The following is a 16,661-nucleotide window of genomic DNA, read 5'->3' as shown; positions in this document are numbered from 1 at the left end:
CCTGCTTGGCTGACTGTCTGTACGAAGTCTGCACATTCTTCGCCTGTGTGGGGGGATTTCCTCCCGGTGCCTCAGTTTCCTCCCACACTCCAAAGATGTTCAGGTTAGCGTGGGTAGGCCATGCTAAATTGCCCTTAGTGTCCAAAATTGCCTTCGTGTTGGGTAGGGTTACTGTGTTATGTCGCTATGGGGAGACGGTGATGGTGTGGGCCTAGGTAGGATGCTCTGACCAACATGCGGTGCAGACTCAGTGGTTCGAATGGCCTCCTTCTGCAATGTAACTTCTATGATTCTATGATACTTCGTTCCTGTGAACAGGGTGCAGTACTAAATCCAGCGATTCTGTGACCATGGTGCAGCAGGAAAACAGGCGATCCTGTGACCATGGTGCAGCAGGAAACCCAGTGATCCTGTGCCCATGTTGCAGGGGAAATCCAGTAATACTGTGACCAGGTTACAGAGGAGCACCAGTAATCCAGTGGCCATAGATCAGCAGGAAAGCCAGTTATTCTGTGAGATAGTTGCATCAGGAAAACAAGTGATCCTGTTACCCGAGTGCAGCAGAAAAATTACTGATGCTGTAACAATGCTGCAGTAGGAAAACCAGTGATGCTGTAACCAGGTGCACCAGGAAAACCAGTCATCCTGTGACCCGAGTGCAGCAGCAAAACAAGTAATCCAGTGACCAGAGTGCAGCAGAAAAACAGGGATCCTGTGAACATGGTGCAGCAGGAAAACCAGAGATCCTGAGACCGTGGTGCAGCAGGAAAACCAGAGATCTGGAGATCGTGGTGCATCAGGAAAATGATTGATACTGTAACCATGGTGCATCAGGAAAACCAATGATCCTGCGACCAGGTTGCAGAGGAATACCAGAAATCCAATGGCCATAGATCAACGGGAAAGCCAGTTATCCTTTGAACTAGTTACATCAGGAAAACCAGTGATCCAATGTCCAGAGTGTAACAGGAAAACCAGTGATCCTGTGTCCATGGTGCAGCAGGAAAACCAATGATCCTGCGACCAGGTTGCAGAGGAATACCAGAAATCCAATGGCCATAGATCAACGGGAAAGCCAGTTATCCTTTGAACTAGTTACATCAGGAAAACCAGTGATCCAATGTCCAGAGTGTAACAGGAAAACCAGTGATCCTGTGTCCATGGTGCAGCAGGAAAACCAATGATCCTGCGACCAGGTTGCAGAGGAATACCAGAAATCCAATGGCCATAGATCAACGGGAAAGCCAGTTATCCTTTGAACTAGTTACATCAGGAAAACCAGTGATCCAGTGTCCAGAGTGTAACAGGAAAACCAGTGATCCTGTGTCCATGGTGCAGCAGGAAAATCAGTGATCATGTGAACATGGTGCAGCACGAAAACCAGTCATCCGGTGACCATGGTGAAGGAACACCAGTGTCGCCTCTGAACATGCTGAGCAGGAAAAGCGGTGTACAAATGGTCCATGCTGGATAAATAGAACAAAGTATCTTCTGACCAGGGAGCAGAAGACAGCAGCTATGCTCCTCTGACCGGGGAGCAGCAGCAAAACCAGTAAACCTGAGCCCCATGAAGCAGCAGGATCGAAGCTGATCACGACCCATGTACAGCCCTAATATCTATGATCCTGTGACCAGGCCGCAAAGGGAAAGGCGTGATCTCGAAAAAAGAACACCATTGACCATTTGGCCCATAATGTAGTTTGAAAACGAGTGAACTTGTGACTCATAGTGTCGCAGAAATACAAGTTGTTCACTATCTCAGAGTTGCAGTGAAAGCTCAGACAGAAGCTGCTCTCTGTCGCAATGCCGGTGTGAAAAATCACAAACAAGTGGAATAGGAATAATTATCGTATGGGTTAAATAAAATTAGAGCAGAAGGATCGAATACAGCTGATGGCATTATTTATATTACTTATAAATTCAAATCGGGTATGAAAAGTAGATTGAATGACTCCTGCCAGAAATTTTACGCTTGTTACAATATGACAGCCATGACAGACACATGGATGCAAGGTGGTCGCAGTAGTAAATGTTGACAACGCAATATAAAAATACAGATAAATGGAGCATGAAATGAAACTCGCAATAATATTAAAATCACTACAAGAACTGTTTACAATTTAATTATATAAAGGAGAGTGGTCGTAGAGAAGGTCGTCCCCTGTTAACTGTGCAGTCGTCAATTAAAATAAGGAAATTACGAACTTGCTTTCGAACGACTTTGTTTCAGTATTTACAAGTGAGTTCAAAATGCCAGAGATACGAGGAACATATCATTGAAACAGGAGCAGGGACTGAGCAAAAATCATATATATGGGAACGCCACCACCTGGAGATTTCCCTCCAAGTCACTTACTTCCCTGACTTGGAAATATATCGCTGTTCCTTCGCTACCTTTGGGGCAAAATCCTGGAACCATCCCTAACAGCACAGTGGATGGACATACAGATGGATAACTGCAGTTTTTCAAGAATGCAACTGACCACCGACTTCTGAAGGGCAACTAAGGATGAGCAATAAATGCTGGTCTAACCAGCGACGCCCACATCCCGTCAATTAATAAAAGGAAACACTATCCGGGTGCCAGTAGCAGAGAGATTAATAGGGCCACAGTTTGAGAGATTCACCGGAACGTACTTCCATTTACAGGGTTTCATTGTGAGTGGATGGGAACTTTTCAGAAATCTCAATTACAATCTTCAAAAGATTATTGGTTTGTGGAATTATCCCATTGGATTGGAGAATTATACCTCCTGCTCCGTTATCTCATCAACGTGCCAGAGAGAAAAGACGGAATTGGGCCAATTATCGGAACATCTATTTTGACGAAATGAATGGAGTTCAACCTGCAGAACAGGGTGTGTGAAATGCTTGAAATGTCCCAGCTGATCAGAGCGAGCGAGCGTGTAATTGTAAAATTGTAAATTTTACTCATGGTGGAAAAGTTTCCAAGCAGAGCTAAATTGCTGGGAAGGCGAATGATTACGGAGGTTCATCAGATCGAGTTAAAAAAGAAATCTGATGACCTACATCCCAGACACGACCCTGAATGTGTAACTGTGTTTCCTACTTCACCAGATAGCTTCTTTACGGGACCCTGATTCTGTAACCATTTTCTGCTGCTTCACCAGTCAGCCATACGTGTCCCTTATTCTGAACAAGCGTCTCACAGTTTTTCGACTAGTTGAGATGTATGGCCATTATTCTGAACATGGGTCTTTCAGCTCCGCAGTTGGCTAATAAACATGATCCTGGCCCTGCACCTTTCTTCCCAGCTCAGTCTGTCCCTTATTCTGTACTAGTGCCTCCACTTCATCATGCAATCTACCTTTTTTTTCGTGAAAGTATTATATTAATCTTCAATTATTTAATAACTTTGGTTCCATCGTTTCCTCTAAGTTGTTATCCAAGATCAGGTCAAAAAATGATATTTCTTTACGTTATTGAAACGTACTCTGAGCCTCTCTCACCCCACGAATCGATGTGCCATAGGGAAATACACTCGAAAGATCAGCAGCGACTTTTGTAAATATTTCAAATCCAGAGGCTTTTGGATCGTCTAAATTCACTATTCAAGGACTCTGTGGATATTCAGATGCCGATAATATTACCTTGATAAGGCTATCTCTGTAACTGAGGCGTCTATGTGAACATGACCGTGATCCTGCATCTGTGTCTCCTACTTTCAATTTTTAATTATTTAGCTATCCTTCATTCTGAACTGTTCCTTCTGGTTACATAGTTACTTTTAACTTGATACTCATTCGGCAACTTTGTCGTAGTATTCCCCCAAGTTTGCTTGTATACATGATGCTTTTTTCTGCAAATATATCTCCTCCTCACCAAATAGTAAGTATATCTGATCCCTTTGAAACATTGCCTGCCAGTTCATAGTTATCATAGAATTTACAGTGCAGAAGATAGCCATTCGGCCCATCGAGTCTGCACCGGCTATTAGAAAGAGCACACTACCCAAGGTCAACACCTCCACCCTATCCCAATAACCCAGAAACTCCACCCAACACTAAGGGCAATTTTGGACACTAAGGGCAATTTATCATTACCAATCCACCTAACCTGCACATCTTTGGACTGTGGGAGGAAACCGGAGTACTCGGAGGAAATGCACGCACACACGGGGAGGGATTGCAGACTCCACACAGACAGCGATCCAAGCCGGAATCGAACCTGGGACCATGGAGCTGTGAAGCAATTGTGCTATCCAAAAGCAGTTCCACAGCTACATTACATATTTGGTCTTTTTTCTGTTACCGTGTCTCCTGCGTAAGCCAGCTGGCCTATGTACATGGCCTTCATTTCTGTAGGTGCCTCTTTGTCATTATTTTGCTGTGCCTCCTCATTCCTCAGCTTCCCGACGCCGCAGTGGTTCACGCCACTCCAACCCGCCGGGACCCGACGCCCCGCCGTTTAAGGGAGAATCCCGGCTCTGATCACAGAAACCGCCATCAGCCAAAACTCCAGAGTCAAACTTCCACCCCGGCCGCTGCTCTCGTCCCGTACTGAATCCAATCTCTGGCCAGTGAGGTGCATGGTCCGAGATAGCTATCCCCGCATACTCTGACCCTCCAACCCAACCAAAACCTCCCGACTCACTACAAAGTAATCAAATCCTCGAATACACCTGATGGACGTGTGAAAAGATGGAATACTCCCTTCCCCCTGGGTTCTGAAAGCGCCATGGATCCCCCATACCCATCCTATTCATGACTCCCCCTTCCCCCAACACCCTTGCCAATTGTACCCGACCCATGGACCTGGGGCTCGATATATCCATCCTCGGCTCCAGGACACAGTTAAAATCTCCTTCCATGATCAACTGGTATGTGGCCAAGTCCAGGATTGCTGCCAGCAACCCCCTCATAAACCCCACATCATCCCAATTTGGGGCATACGCATTTAAATACAAGAATGGTGCCCCTTCCAATACCCCACTCAAAATAACAGATCTTCACCCCGGATCTCTCACCTCCTTCGCACTCAAGAATCCCATTTTTTTGCTCATTAAAATCGCCACACCCCTCAATTTCAAATCAAGCCGCGAGTGAAGAACCGGCCCAAGCCACCCCTTCCTTAACCTAAGCTGGTCCTTCACACGGAGGTGTGTCTTCTGCAAAAAGACCACCCTCGCGTTCAAGTTCCTGAGGTGCGTGAACACCCATGAACTTTTAATCGGCCAATTCAGTCCCCGGGCGTTCTACGTTGCCAACTTAACCGGACGCTTGGGCCTCCAATCCCCTCTACCGTCCGACATCTTCCCCAATGAACTCCTGCCCCTTTAATTCCACTCTGTTCCGAGCCCATCCCAGATGGCCCCTTTCTTCGCGCTTGACCATTTCATCTCACACCCCCTTCCGCGTCTCCGAAACTCACGCCCCCGCTTTTCCTCTTACCCATCTCCCCGCCACCACTTCCCCTTTCCCCTCTTCCCCCGGCCACCCTTCTTGGCCTTCTCCCCCACCACCGCACTTCCGTGCACCAGCCTAACCTGCTAGCGCGGCTGCCCCTGCCCAAAGGCACATCCTCATGACCTCCCCCCTCCCTACCCAACTCCTCAGTTCCAAGAAGAAGACCTCCTGCTGTCCTTAGCCTTCCCCACCAAAACAAGGACTTCTCCTGAACGCCAGATCTCCTTCTCCAAAAGCAAACGAACAAAACCAGTCCCATAAGACAGGCGGTAGGATCGGAACATCCATCCCCTCATAAACGTTTCAACCCTACAACTCCCTTCAATCTCAACATTGAGCAGAAATCCACAAACAAATACGAAAATCGCCCAATCCCTACACGCACTTGAAACATACTCCCGAACATTACATAATACAAGCACCCCGGTTCCCAAGCATTGTCCGCTCAGTTTCCCCCCAGTTTATGCTCCTCAATGAAGTGTTCGGCAGCTTCTGGGGTCTCGAAATAATACTCCCGGCCTCTGAACGTCACACATAATTTCCCCGGGTAGAACACCACAAACTTGATCTGCACTGGTACAGCACTACCTTGGCCTTGTTGAAACCTGCCCGCCGTTTGCCAACTCGGCTCCGATGTCCTGATAAATCCCGAAGTTATTTCCCTCCCAGTCGCAGCTACACTTCTCCTTGCCCACCGTAGAATTGTCTCTTTCTCCACAAATCTATGGAAATTCACGATCACCGCCCGCGTCGGCTCCCCAGCCCTCGGCTTCTGCGTCACAGAGCAATGCGCTCGGTCCACTTCCGATGACTTATCCAGTAACCGCACCCCCCCCTGCCACCAGCCCCGCCAGCATCTTCCAGACGTACATCGTGGCACTCACGCCTTCCACTCCTTCAGGCAGGCCCACTATTCCCAATTTCTGTCTTCTCGAGGTATTCTCCTGCTCCTCAATCTTTGCCCCCCTCGTTTTACAAATGTCACGTAAGAGGCCCACCTCCACCTCCAGAGCCACCACAAGAGCGCTGTAGTCCTAGATCACTCCTTTGATATCTCGAATCTGAGAACCCCTGCACTTCCAGACAGTTCTCCATCTGCTCCAAAGTGCTCGGCAGGGGTGCCACAGCTTCTGCAATGGCTTTTGTATGATCATCACGAATTTACTTCCTCTGCTTTTGGAATTCCTTCTTGATAAAAGTGATCAGTTCCTGTATCTGGTGCATAACAGCTTGCCCCTCCCCCTCCTCCGTGCTGGAAGGGACTGTCTGTGAAGCACAACACTGTTTCAACTTTCCAGCCAAATCTCTCACTGCTTTCTGCACGGGTCTGGCGATCAGAATACATACCATTCCGGGGTAAACTACTCCATTAAAATTCGCCTAGGCCTTTTCATCAAAATTCCTCCCTGATCTACGTGTAAAAGCCCTTTTCTGTGGCCTGAAGCAGGAACAACCCTGTATGTGACCACTCACTCCATGGTCACAAACGGAAGTTTCATTCCAGTTATTTTGATTCCTCCCCTACCTCTTCACCGTGGCTTCCTTATGTGTGTCTGGGTGCAGGGTGGGAGGGGTTTTTTCAGAAAAATAGGTAGATTATTTCCTTCAGCGGCTCATCATTTATACGTGTTATTAATCAATAATTAATTAATATTTTTCCGATAAATCTGGTGCGAGTGAACGGTTAAAAACCTTTGGAAAACACGCAAATCATTGGTTAATTCACTTCTGTTGGGACTCAGGGGTCTGTGGGACTGGAACTGGCCGCACACCCTCCCAGGTTGTTGTAACAATATTCGCTGCAGGTCAGGATAATGAGAGAGCCAAGATCATAGAAACCTATGAAAAAGGTGAATGGATGAATGATGTTCCCGATGGCACAGGAGACCGGAACTAAGGGTACAGTCTGAGGATACGGATAGGCCATTGAAAACTAATAGAAGGATATTTCCTCACACAGAGAGTTGTGAGCCTGTGGAAATTCTCCGCCACAGAAAGTAGCTGAAGCTAAAACATTGCATATTTTCAAGGAGCAGTTGGCCATGACACTTGGGGCTAAAGGGATCCAAGTATAGGGAGGAAAGCAGGAACATGTCAGTTAGTGGGATGATCAGCGATGGAAACAATGCATGTGAAGCAGACTGAAAATTCCGAACGGCCTCCTTTTGTTCCGCTGTTCCATGTTTCTATCTAACAATCCCCTCTCAATAATAGAACATAGAACATAGAACATAGAGCACTACAGCACAGTACGGTCCCTTCGGCCCTCGATGTTGCGCCGAGGGCCATGTGGATGGTGTCTGCTGTGGACGGGCTGCGGTGATGGGCGAATTTCAGTGGATCTAGGCATTTTGGGCGTATGGTGTTCATGTGTCTCATGACCAACCTCTCGAAGAGCTTCATTACGTTCAGTATCAGGGCCAGTGGACAATTGTCATTGAGGCATATTGCGTGGCTGTTCTTTGGCACCGGCATGATGGTTGTCTTCTTGAAGCAGGTGGGGATCTCAAAGCGGAGTATGCAGAGTTTGAAGATGTCCATAAACAAATCTGCCAGCTGGTCTGTGCAGGATCTGAATGCATTAACAGGGACCCCGTACGGGCCCGTCGTCTTCCGAAAGTTCACTTCTAAGAACGCGATCTGATTTAGGAAGGTGTGGCATTGTGTTTGATGTGACCGGGGCTGCTTGGATAGTCAACAGCGCTTTGAATGATGTCATGCCCGAACCGAGCAGAGAATGCATTGAGCTCATCAGGGAGGGGTATGCTGATGGAGATTCTGCTCAGCTTCGCTTTGTAGCCCGGTATTTTGATCATCCAGATCCATTGTGAAACTGACTGTTGAATAATTTCCCACTGTGTCTTCAGACAGTGTATTCCAGATTACAACAAACCACTATCAGAATGTATGTAGTTCCGGGCAGCAGGGCACAGTGTTTAGCCTGCTGCCTCCCGGCGCCGAAGTGCCAGGTTCGTTAAAGGCTCTGGGTCACTGTCCGTGTGGAGTTTGCACATTCTCCCCGTGTTTGCGTAGGTTTCCTACCCACAACCCAAAGAGGTGCAGGCTAGGTGGATTAGCAATGCTAAATTTCCCTTAATTGGAAACAATGAATTCGGTACTCCAAGTTAAAAAAAAAAGAATGTATGTAGTTCCATTGTGATACTTACAATTGAGACTGCTCCCATCGTGTCTTAAGGCAGTGTATTCCGGATTGTTACAACTCTGTATTACATGTCCTATCAATATGCTCACGCCGTCTTTGATGAATATTGAAAATCTTGTTACTGGTGCTGCTTCAAGTGGAACATTTTCTGCTCACTCTCTCTGAACTCCTTCTATATTTGGAGTCCTGTGTGAAATTGCTCTTTACTTTAAACTGATCGACAGATTACAATTCCAATTCACTAATCCCACCATTCAACTGGAATCCTTCATCCCTGACAACATTCCATTAAATATCCTTGGTTTTCTCTCTAAGACCCTCACATCATTTTGTATATTTGGCGGCAGAACAAGAAGCAATTTCTCAGCTATGCTCCTATCTGTAAACCAAGATATAACTCTGTAGGCTATTGGCAAAGTATTAGAAAGTGAGATTCAAATACACAGGTGGTTGTTTTTGACCTGCACAATCCAGATGGGACGAATGGCCTTTATGTTCTCTGGACCTCGATGACTCTATGATCCTAAAGTCCTTCTTTTAGGGGTATCCGCCTCTATTGATAAAGTTAAACATCTTCTGACGTTTTGATAATCTTATCAACATGCCCTTCCAGTGCAAAGTGTGTACACTGTACCCGCTCCCTTCTTGTACACTTTTTAAAATTGTCCCGTTTTGTTTATATTTCATGTCCTCAGCCCTCCTCCCTAATACATCATCCACACGGTAGTGATTTAAATTTACTTTCCCAGTGACTCTCCCTTTCACAGACCTGGGAACATCCTGCTGAAGATCTCTGCCATCCCGCTCACTGTCTCATTGCTGAGGGTCTGTCATTTGAGAATGTTGAAATTCTTTCCATTGAAGCCTATTGCAGTGAATTGTATCTTGAAGAGCAATTGTCCTAATGTGGACCCCCGAGTGAACATCAATGTCTACTCCCCCTCCTATCTGAATGACCACCCTTCACCTCTTCTCTCTGCTTTCTGTTTCTCAGTCAATATTGCATTCACACTGACACAGACCCTTTAATCCAAGGCTTTGGGACTCGATAACAACTCCAGTAAATGACATTTGTTCCAGTACATAATTTCAACTCAGTTCCCTCATTAATCCTCCAGTTATTTTGAAAAATAACTACAACAACATCATGCGATGTGATTTCCCACGAATATCGCCGTACTTCCGGTCAGTCATAACACCATTTCCACGCGAATGAGCAATGATCCGGTTGCCCAGTCTGACCCCTATAAATGTCCTGGTGATTAACATTATACTGACTGCTTTTTCACTCCAGGGTTTATCCCTCTCTCCGTTTGTAAACAGGATGGGACATTGAAAATCCCCAATCTCCTGGAAATCATCAGATATCAATGAGGATTGAATATCAAGGTCAGTGTTTGCACTATTTCCACACTGCATCCCTCAGTCACTGTCATACAGCCGATCCAGGCCCGGTTAACCTTCTATTTCATTGTGATATAAAAAGTATTGGAGTGAAAGGGGTTAACTGAGCCTGTTTGTTTCGTGAGTGTGATTAATGTCAGTCTCCATGGATCCTAACCGTGTAACTGGACGGTTTCTCTCTGCTATTAATAAGCAATTACTTTCACTTTGTTATCCCAAACTGTCAGCGGGAGCGTCAATTCCAACACTGACAGAGATCAGCGGCTCCAGAGATACCGAGACGAGGGAGCTGAATGTGGCAACTATCCACAGGAACGTTACAGCAATGGATAGGAATCTGGGAACTATCCACAGAAACGTTACGGCAATGGATCAGAATCTGGGAACTATCGTTGGGAACGTTACAGCAGTGGATCAGAATCTGGGAACTATCCACAGGAACGTTACATCAATGGATCAGAATCTGGGAACTATCCACAGGAAAGTTACAGAGAGGAGTTTATCCCTGGGTCTTTTCTATATCTCTTTGCAGTATTTATCATGGCGGATCGAAGCTGCACTGATGATAATTCAAGCTGGTTACTATCCCCTCCTGGCTATTGTCGGTGTCCCTGGTAAGTCTCACTGTCCAGTTATTTATTGTATAAACCATTTGAAGTGCATTTTTGCTCTCGTCATTTACGTCTTGGAAAGATTGAATCCACTTTCTTCAGTTGATAAATTTGTAAGTTCATAAGGTATAGAAGCAGAATGAGGCCATCTGGCCCATCGCGTCTGCTCCGTCATTCGATCTTGGCTGATCTCATCCTCGCCTTAACGCCACTGTCCATCCCATTATCCAAAATTCTCAACCCATTCCCAATTCACAATCTATCCAACTACTTAAATTTACTCACTGTCCCAGCATTGACTGCACTCTGAGATAGCGAATTCCACAGATTCACATCGCATTGGGAGAAATAGTTTCTCCTCAGCTCTGTTTCACATTTGCTGCCCGTTGTCCGGAGATTATGACCTCACGTTCTAGAATGCCACACAAGAGAAAGCATCCGCTCAACTTCTACTTTATCCATACCTGTTATCATATTGAATTACCCAATTTGATCACCATTCATTCGTTTACACTGGAGAGTATAGAAACAGAGTGTCAGGCAAATCTGATACAACAAGGAGCTGGTCGCTGAACTGTGTCACCTCGTTCAACACGACCTGGACCCTCACACCAGGCTGTGGATGGACCTGTCAGTGGCTGTTAACGGCACTGTTCCATTGACCTCCTCTGTATCCGGCATTGGAAAGCCGTCTCAGTAATGGTGACCATTAAACTGTGGTGGTTTGAGGCAACACTGCAGGGGCTTCGTGTCTAACAAGAAAGGTGTTTATTGGGAAGTAAATGTTTGAATATCTCGGCACAGACGTCACTGAAACAATTGTTTAATTGGGGGCTCGCGAGGCCACACTGCCTCTCCCCTGCTCCCAGGGATTGTTGAGAGGAAGTAAATAGTTAACTATATAAAGGCACAGAGGTCTGTGAAACAGCTTTTTAATTGGCGGCTCCCGAGGCAACACTGCCTGTTCCCTGCTGCCAGGGATTATTGAGAAGTAAATGGTTAATATCTCGGCACAGAGGACACTGAACCAGCTTTTTAATTGGGGCTCCCGATGCCACACTGCCTTTCACCTGCTCCCAGGGATTATTCCCCATTAGTCGGGGTTCACACACTCACACACGATGGGCCCCGATCTGGTAACGGGGACCACATGCTTTCACCCATGAAAGACGCAGCACCATCAAGTTCTACCCTCTTAAGTCCCTCAGTAACACATAAACAACATCTGACATTTATAGCGAACTGTGTACAAGAAAAGCTAGAGACATTAAAAGTGACAGTTCAGAACAGTCCTTCAGATGGGTATTCTAAGGCAAGATGGATCACCATGTGCCTCATCCAGCTCCTCCAACAATGGGATAGTGTTGTTGTCAGCATCAGGATGTTTCCTCGAGGATTCGACACCACTTCGGGACTCCCCCCTCCCTACCTCCATCGGGGTCACCGGTGAGTTCTCTCCGGATTCACCTGAGGAAGGAGCTGAGCTCCGAAAGCTAGTGATTCGAAACAAACCTGTTGGACTTTAACCTGGTGTTATACTTCTTACTCTTCTCTATGGAACTCTCCGGCTCCCTCGGTTCCGGCTCTGCCGCGGGGGCAGTGATGATGCCAACTGGCTCCAACTGTTCAGACATTGGCTGTGTGACCGCTCAACTCCTTAACTGGTCAAAGTACTTCCTCACTCGTTTGCCTTGTAATCCCATCATGTCTGACACTGGATCGTCTGCCTTCTAATTCCACCATGTCTGACACTAGATCACCTGCCTGATAATTCCACCATGTCTGACACTGGATTATCTGCCTGACAATTCCACCATGTCTGTCACTGGACCGTCTGCCTTGAAATTCCACCATCGGACACTGGACCCTCTGCCTTGTAATCCCACCATGTCTGAGACAGGACGGTCTGCCTGGAACTACCACCATGTCTGAGACTGGACCGCCGACCTGGCAATTCCACTGTGTCTGACACTGGGCCGTCTGCCTTGAAATTCCACCTGGTCTGCCACTGGACCATCTGCCTCGCAATTCCTCCATGTCTGACACTGGACCGTCTGCCTTGTAATTCCGCCATGTCTGACACTGGGCCAAACTTCAGAACAGTTCTGCCATGTATCCAATGTGGGCTTGAAGGAAAAGCTGGGAGATGGGTGTATAATTCGATAGAAGAATGTCAGCCACATTGATGTGTAATGGTCTGTTGGGCTTCCCCACTGCTGACAACATTTGACCTGCCTGGTGCTGCGGGGCTGTTGCAATGTGGTGGATGCCGGTTGTATTTACAAAGTGCTGACATTCCTCCCCGGTGAACACAGTCACATTGTCGGACAATAATTCATCTGGGAGGACGGAAGATCGTAGAAAAATCAACGTAGACTTCTGCGGTGGTCGTCCACATCTGCTGAATATTGAAACATCTCCAGTGGGCGCCCTCTATTTTCAGGAACATTCCTCCAGGAAAGGATTTGTGAAATACATATGTAACCTCATGAACAGAGGGCCAGGATGTTCCCTTGGATACAGGAGGACTGTGAGTGGCAAAGTCTGCTGTACCTGGACAAAATGTTACTGGAGCACCATTTGCTCAATGTCCTTATTGATGCCCGGCCACCGACCGTAGCTCCTGGTCAACATTTCCATCTCTGTGTGGCCAGGGTGTGCACTGTATAACGCCTGCAGCTCCTGGTCAACATTCCCATCTCGGTGTAGCCAGGGTGTGCACTGTGTAGCTCCTGAAGCTTCTGGTCAACATTCTCATCTGTGTGTGTCCAGGGTGTGCTCTGTGTAGCTACTGCAGCTCCTGGTTAACTTTCCCATCACTGTGAGCCATGGTGTGCACTGTGTAGCCCCTGCAGCTGCTGGTCAACATTCCCATCTTGTGTGGCCAGGGTGTGCGCTCTATAACTCCTGTAACAGTGGCTGTCGCGCCCGGGGTGGAACCACCACCCGGAAGACCAGAGGAAGAGTCTGTCGTCACAACGCAGTTCATGGTTTCTGATGAGTTGGGACCTTAGCTAGACTGATTTGTCTGGATGCCATCCGGTGAGGATCATTCGCATCTCCCTGGACAGGACTGGATCGCGGTGAGTCCAGTTCTTTATGTCGACGGACGAGACCAGGGGTGTCTGTAAAAGTTCCCAACCGGACAATCTCCTGCCGGATGGATTTGGATGTCAAGCGTTTGGGAAGCTGGAGACGACTCTGGACATCGGCGTTTGTGATCTGCATCCCCGGCTGATGCTGGGAAATGGAGCTGGAGGCCGCCAAACTCAAATCCACCGCCGGACCCTGACTGAGGCAATTGGAGGAATTGGAGTGTCTTTACCCAGGAGCCCCACCAGTGACTGAGGGTCTGTTAGAATGGTTAAAGGACGGCCCTGCATGTACTGGTGGAATTTATTCACATCATTATTTACAGCAAGGCCTTCTTCACTCAATCTGCCCACACTTCCATCAGGAGTCGGCTACAATTCTGCGGACAAAGGTACTCGGCCAATCTGTGTCATCCGCCATCCCATGGGACAGGACCACACATATTCAATAAGATGAAGTGTCGCAGGACAGGCTGATTAGTTTACTGGGATCAAAATGCACATAATTTGTCTGGGGGGTTACGGGTATAGGGTGGATACCTGGGTTTGAGTAGAGTAATCATTGCTCGGCACAACATCGAGGGCCGAAGGGCCTGTTCTGTGCTGTACTGTTCTATGTTCTATGTTCTGTACGGGCTGGGTGGCTGTCGGGCCTGCTTGACGTTGTGGAAATCCTCTTCTTGTGGTTCTTTCCAATGCCTGAACTGGTGTTTATTTAACAGGAACTGTCGTGCAGCCAATGTGGTTGTCAGATTGCGGATGAACTCACCTTAGCAGTTTCCTATCCATAAAAACGTTTTATTTCTGCCGCATGATTGGGTTGCAGCTCTTCCTCTCTGTCCCTCCCCTTGTCCTCCGACTGTGCTGGCCTTTTGAAGCCACTTTGAATCCTAAGTGTGTGACCTCACTGGCCTGGAAACTACACTTTGCCCTCTGCAATCCGATACCAGCATCTTTGAATCTTCTCAATGCTCTTCTAAACTGGCGGTGTTATTTCTGTGTTGTTCATCTCACTAAAACATCATCCAGGTAGACTACAGCCTATGGGGCGTAGGAACAGTTTTCCCATTGTGCCTTGAAACATTGGACAGGTAGAACAGATTGCCAAAGTTAATCCTGAGTATTAAAAACGCTGCTGTGTGTATTAATGGCCTCTTAATTCCCGGAATCCTCGTCCTGTTCCAATGGTGAAGTAGCGTGACTATGTAAATCTGAGGGCCCCCACCAACTTCGCATAAAGGTCTTCAATCTGGGTAATTGGATACTTAGTAACATGGGCAGCTGGTTAATCGGAAGCGTATTTTGCCCGCAGATTCTGAAATAGTGATCAGGCTTCAACACAGGGATGTTGGGGACTGCCCACTCAGAAAACTGAAGATGTCTTCATTCTACAACACCCAGGATACCACTGCCCAGGCTCCTGCTCCCAGCGATCCGCGCTTCTTCTCCATTGGTTGTGATTCACTTCATCACATACAATAGGTCCCGAATTCGTCTCGTGGACTGAATGGGACCACTGCTTCAAGGAACCCCATTGCCTCAGAAACTATCATTGATTGTTGTAATCATCAATATAGTTTACTGATGTCCTTTAAGGAAGGAAGTCGGCAATCCTTACCCAGTCTGACCTCGGTGTGATACCAGACCTACATTAATACCCCTTCATATGACTACCACCATGAGGGTACTAACATTATTTTTATGCTTCACAGTATGTATGTATAACTTGTCAGCTGTTGTTCATCCGATATTGTCAACACCACCTCCTGTGTGCAATGACATGGTGGGTCAAACGGTATAAATGTTTAGAATCCATTATGGTTCAAATATTCCACTTTAGATGTCAGTTTAATTAAGAGGACACAGGAAGCCTTTGAACTGACCTTAGAAAGGTCACCGACACATTTCATCTCACACCCAGTAAACCTCACACCCCTCACATGCGCAATGAACCATAGCACAGTCAGTCACCCAGGAAACCACACACCCTTCACATACGCAATGAATCATAGCCCAGTCAGTCACTCAGTAAACCACATACCCCTTACATACGCAATGTACCATAGCCCAGTCAGTCACCCAGCAGACCACAAAGCACTGACAGTACACAATGCACCACACAATCAGGCACCCAGCACACCACATACCACTGACAGTACTCAATGTACCACAGCCTCAGCAGGCACCCAAAAACCCACACACCACTGACAGTACACAATGTACCACACCCCCATCAGGCACCTAGCAAACCACACGCCACTGACAGTTCACAATGTACCACACCCCCATCAGGCAGGTAGCAAAATACACACCACTGACAGAACACAATGTACCACCCCCCCCCCCATCACGAAACCTGTTCTGCTGCATTAGACCAAGATCGGGATGTTGTTGCTCCAGACAACAGGAAAACACTGCATTGGCAAACCTTGTAAGAGAGTCAACTGGTCATGGAACGGAACAGCCTGGCACTGAGACACAGGGCAAGATGCTGAGCTAGGAGTCTAGTCTGCCCACCAACAAAGTGGTAGAAACAGGCAGAGGAGCATTAGCAGACTACCCTGTGATTGAGATTCTGCAGGTCTTTATCATAGCTCCCAGTGTAGACCAACCAAAAGCTTCCTGATGTCTCACTGCTGCAGCGGAATCTCAAACAGAGTTACGGAATGCAAACTCAGACAGCTGCGGTTCTCAGAACTCAATGGGACACACAGACGATCAACATTCTGTGATCCACCAGATTGTAGGGTTACTGATGCACTGCCCCATCAGCATGACAGTGACAGCAGACGGCGCGAAGTTCTGTCCTCACCTAGGATGACAACATTTGAGCTTTCACTACTGTCACTCTGAAACTGTCTTTCTGGTTTCTCAGTTACCAAGCCGACCCAGACTGCCCCACCACTGCCACTCTGTCATTGTCCTTGCTGCTGTCTCTCAGTTAACCAGCCGGCCCAGACTGCTC

Source organism: Scyliorhinus canicula, unplaced genomic scaffold (genome assembly GCF_902713615.1).
Source record: "Scyliorhinus canicula unplaced genomic scaffold, sScyCan1.1, whole genome shotgun sequence".
Classification (NCBI taxonomy): domain Eukaryota; kingdom Metazoa; phylum Chordata; class Chondrichthyes; order Carcharhiniformes; family Scyliorhinidae; genus Scyliorhinus; species Scyliorhinus canicula.
This window is presented reverse-complemented; position numbering follows the sequence as displayed.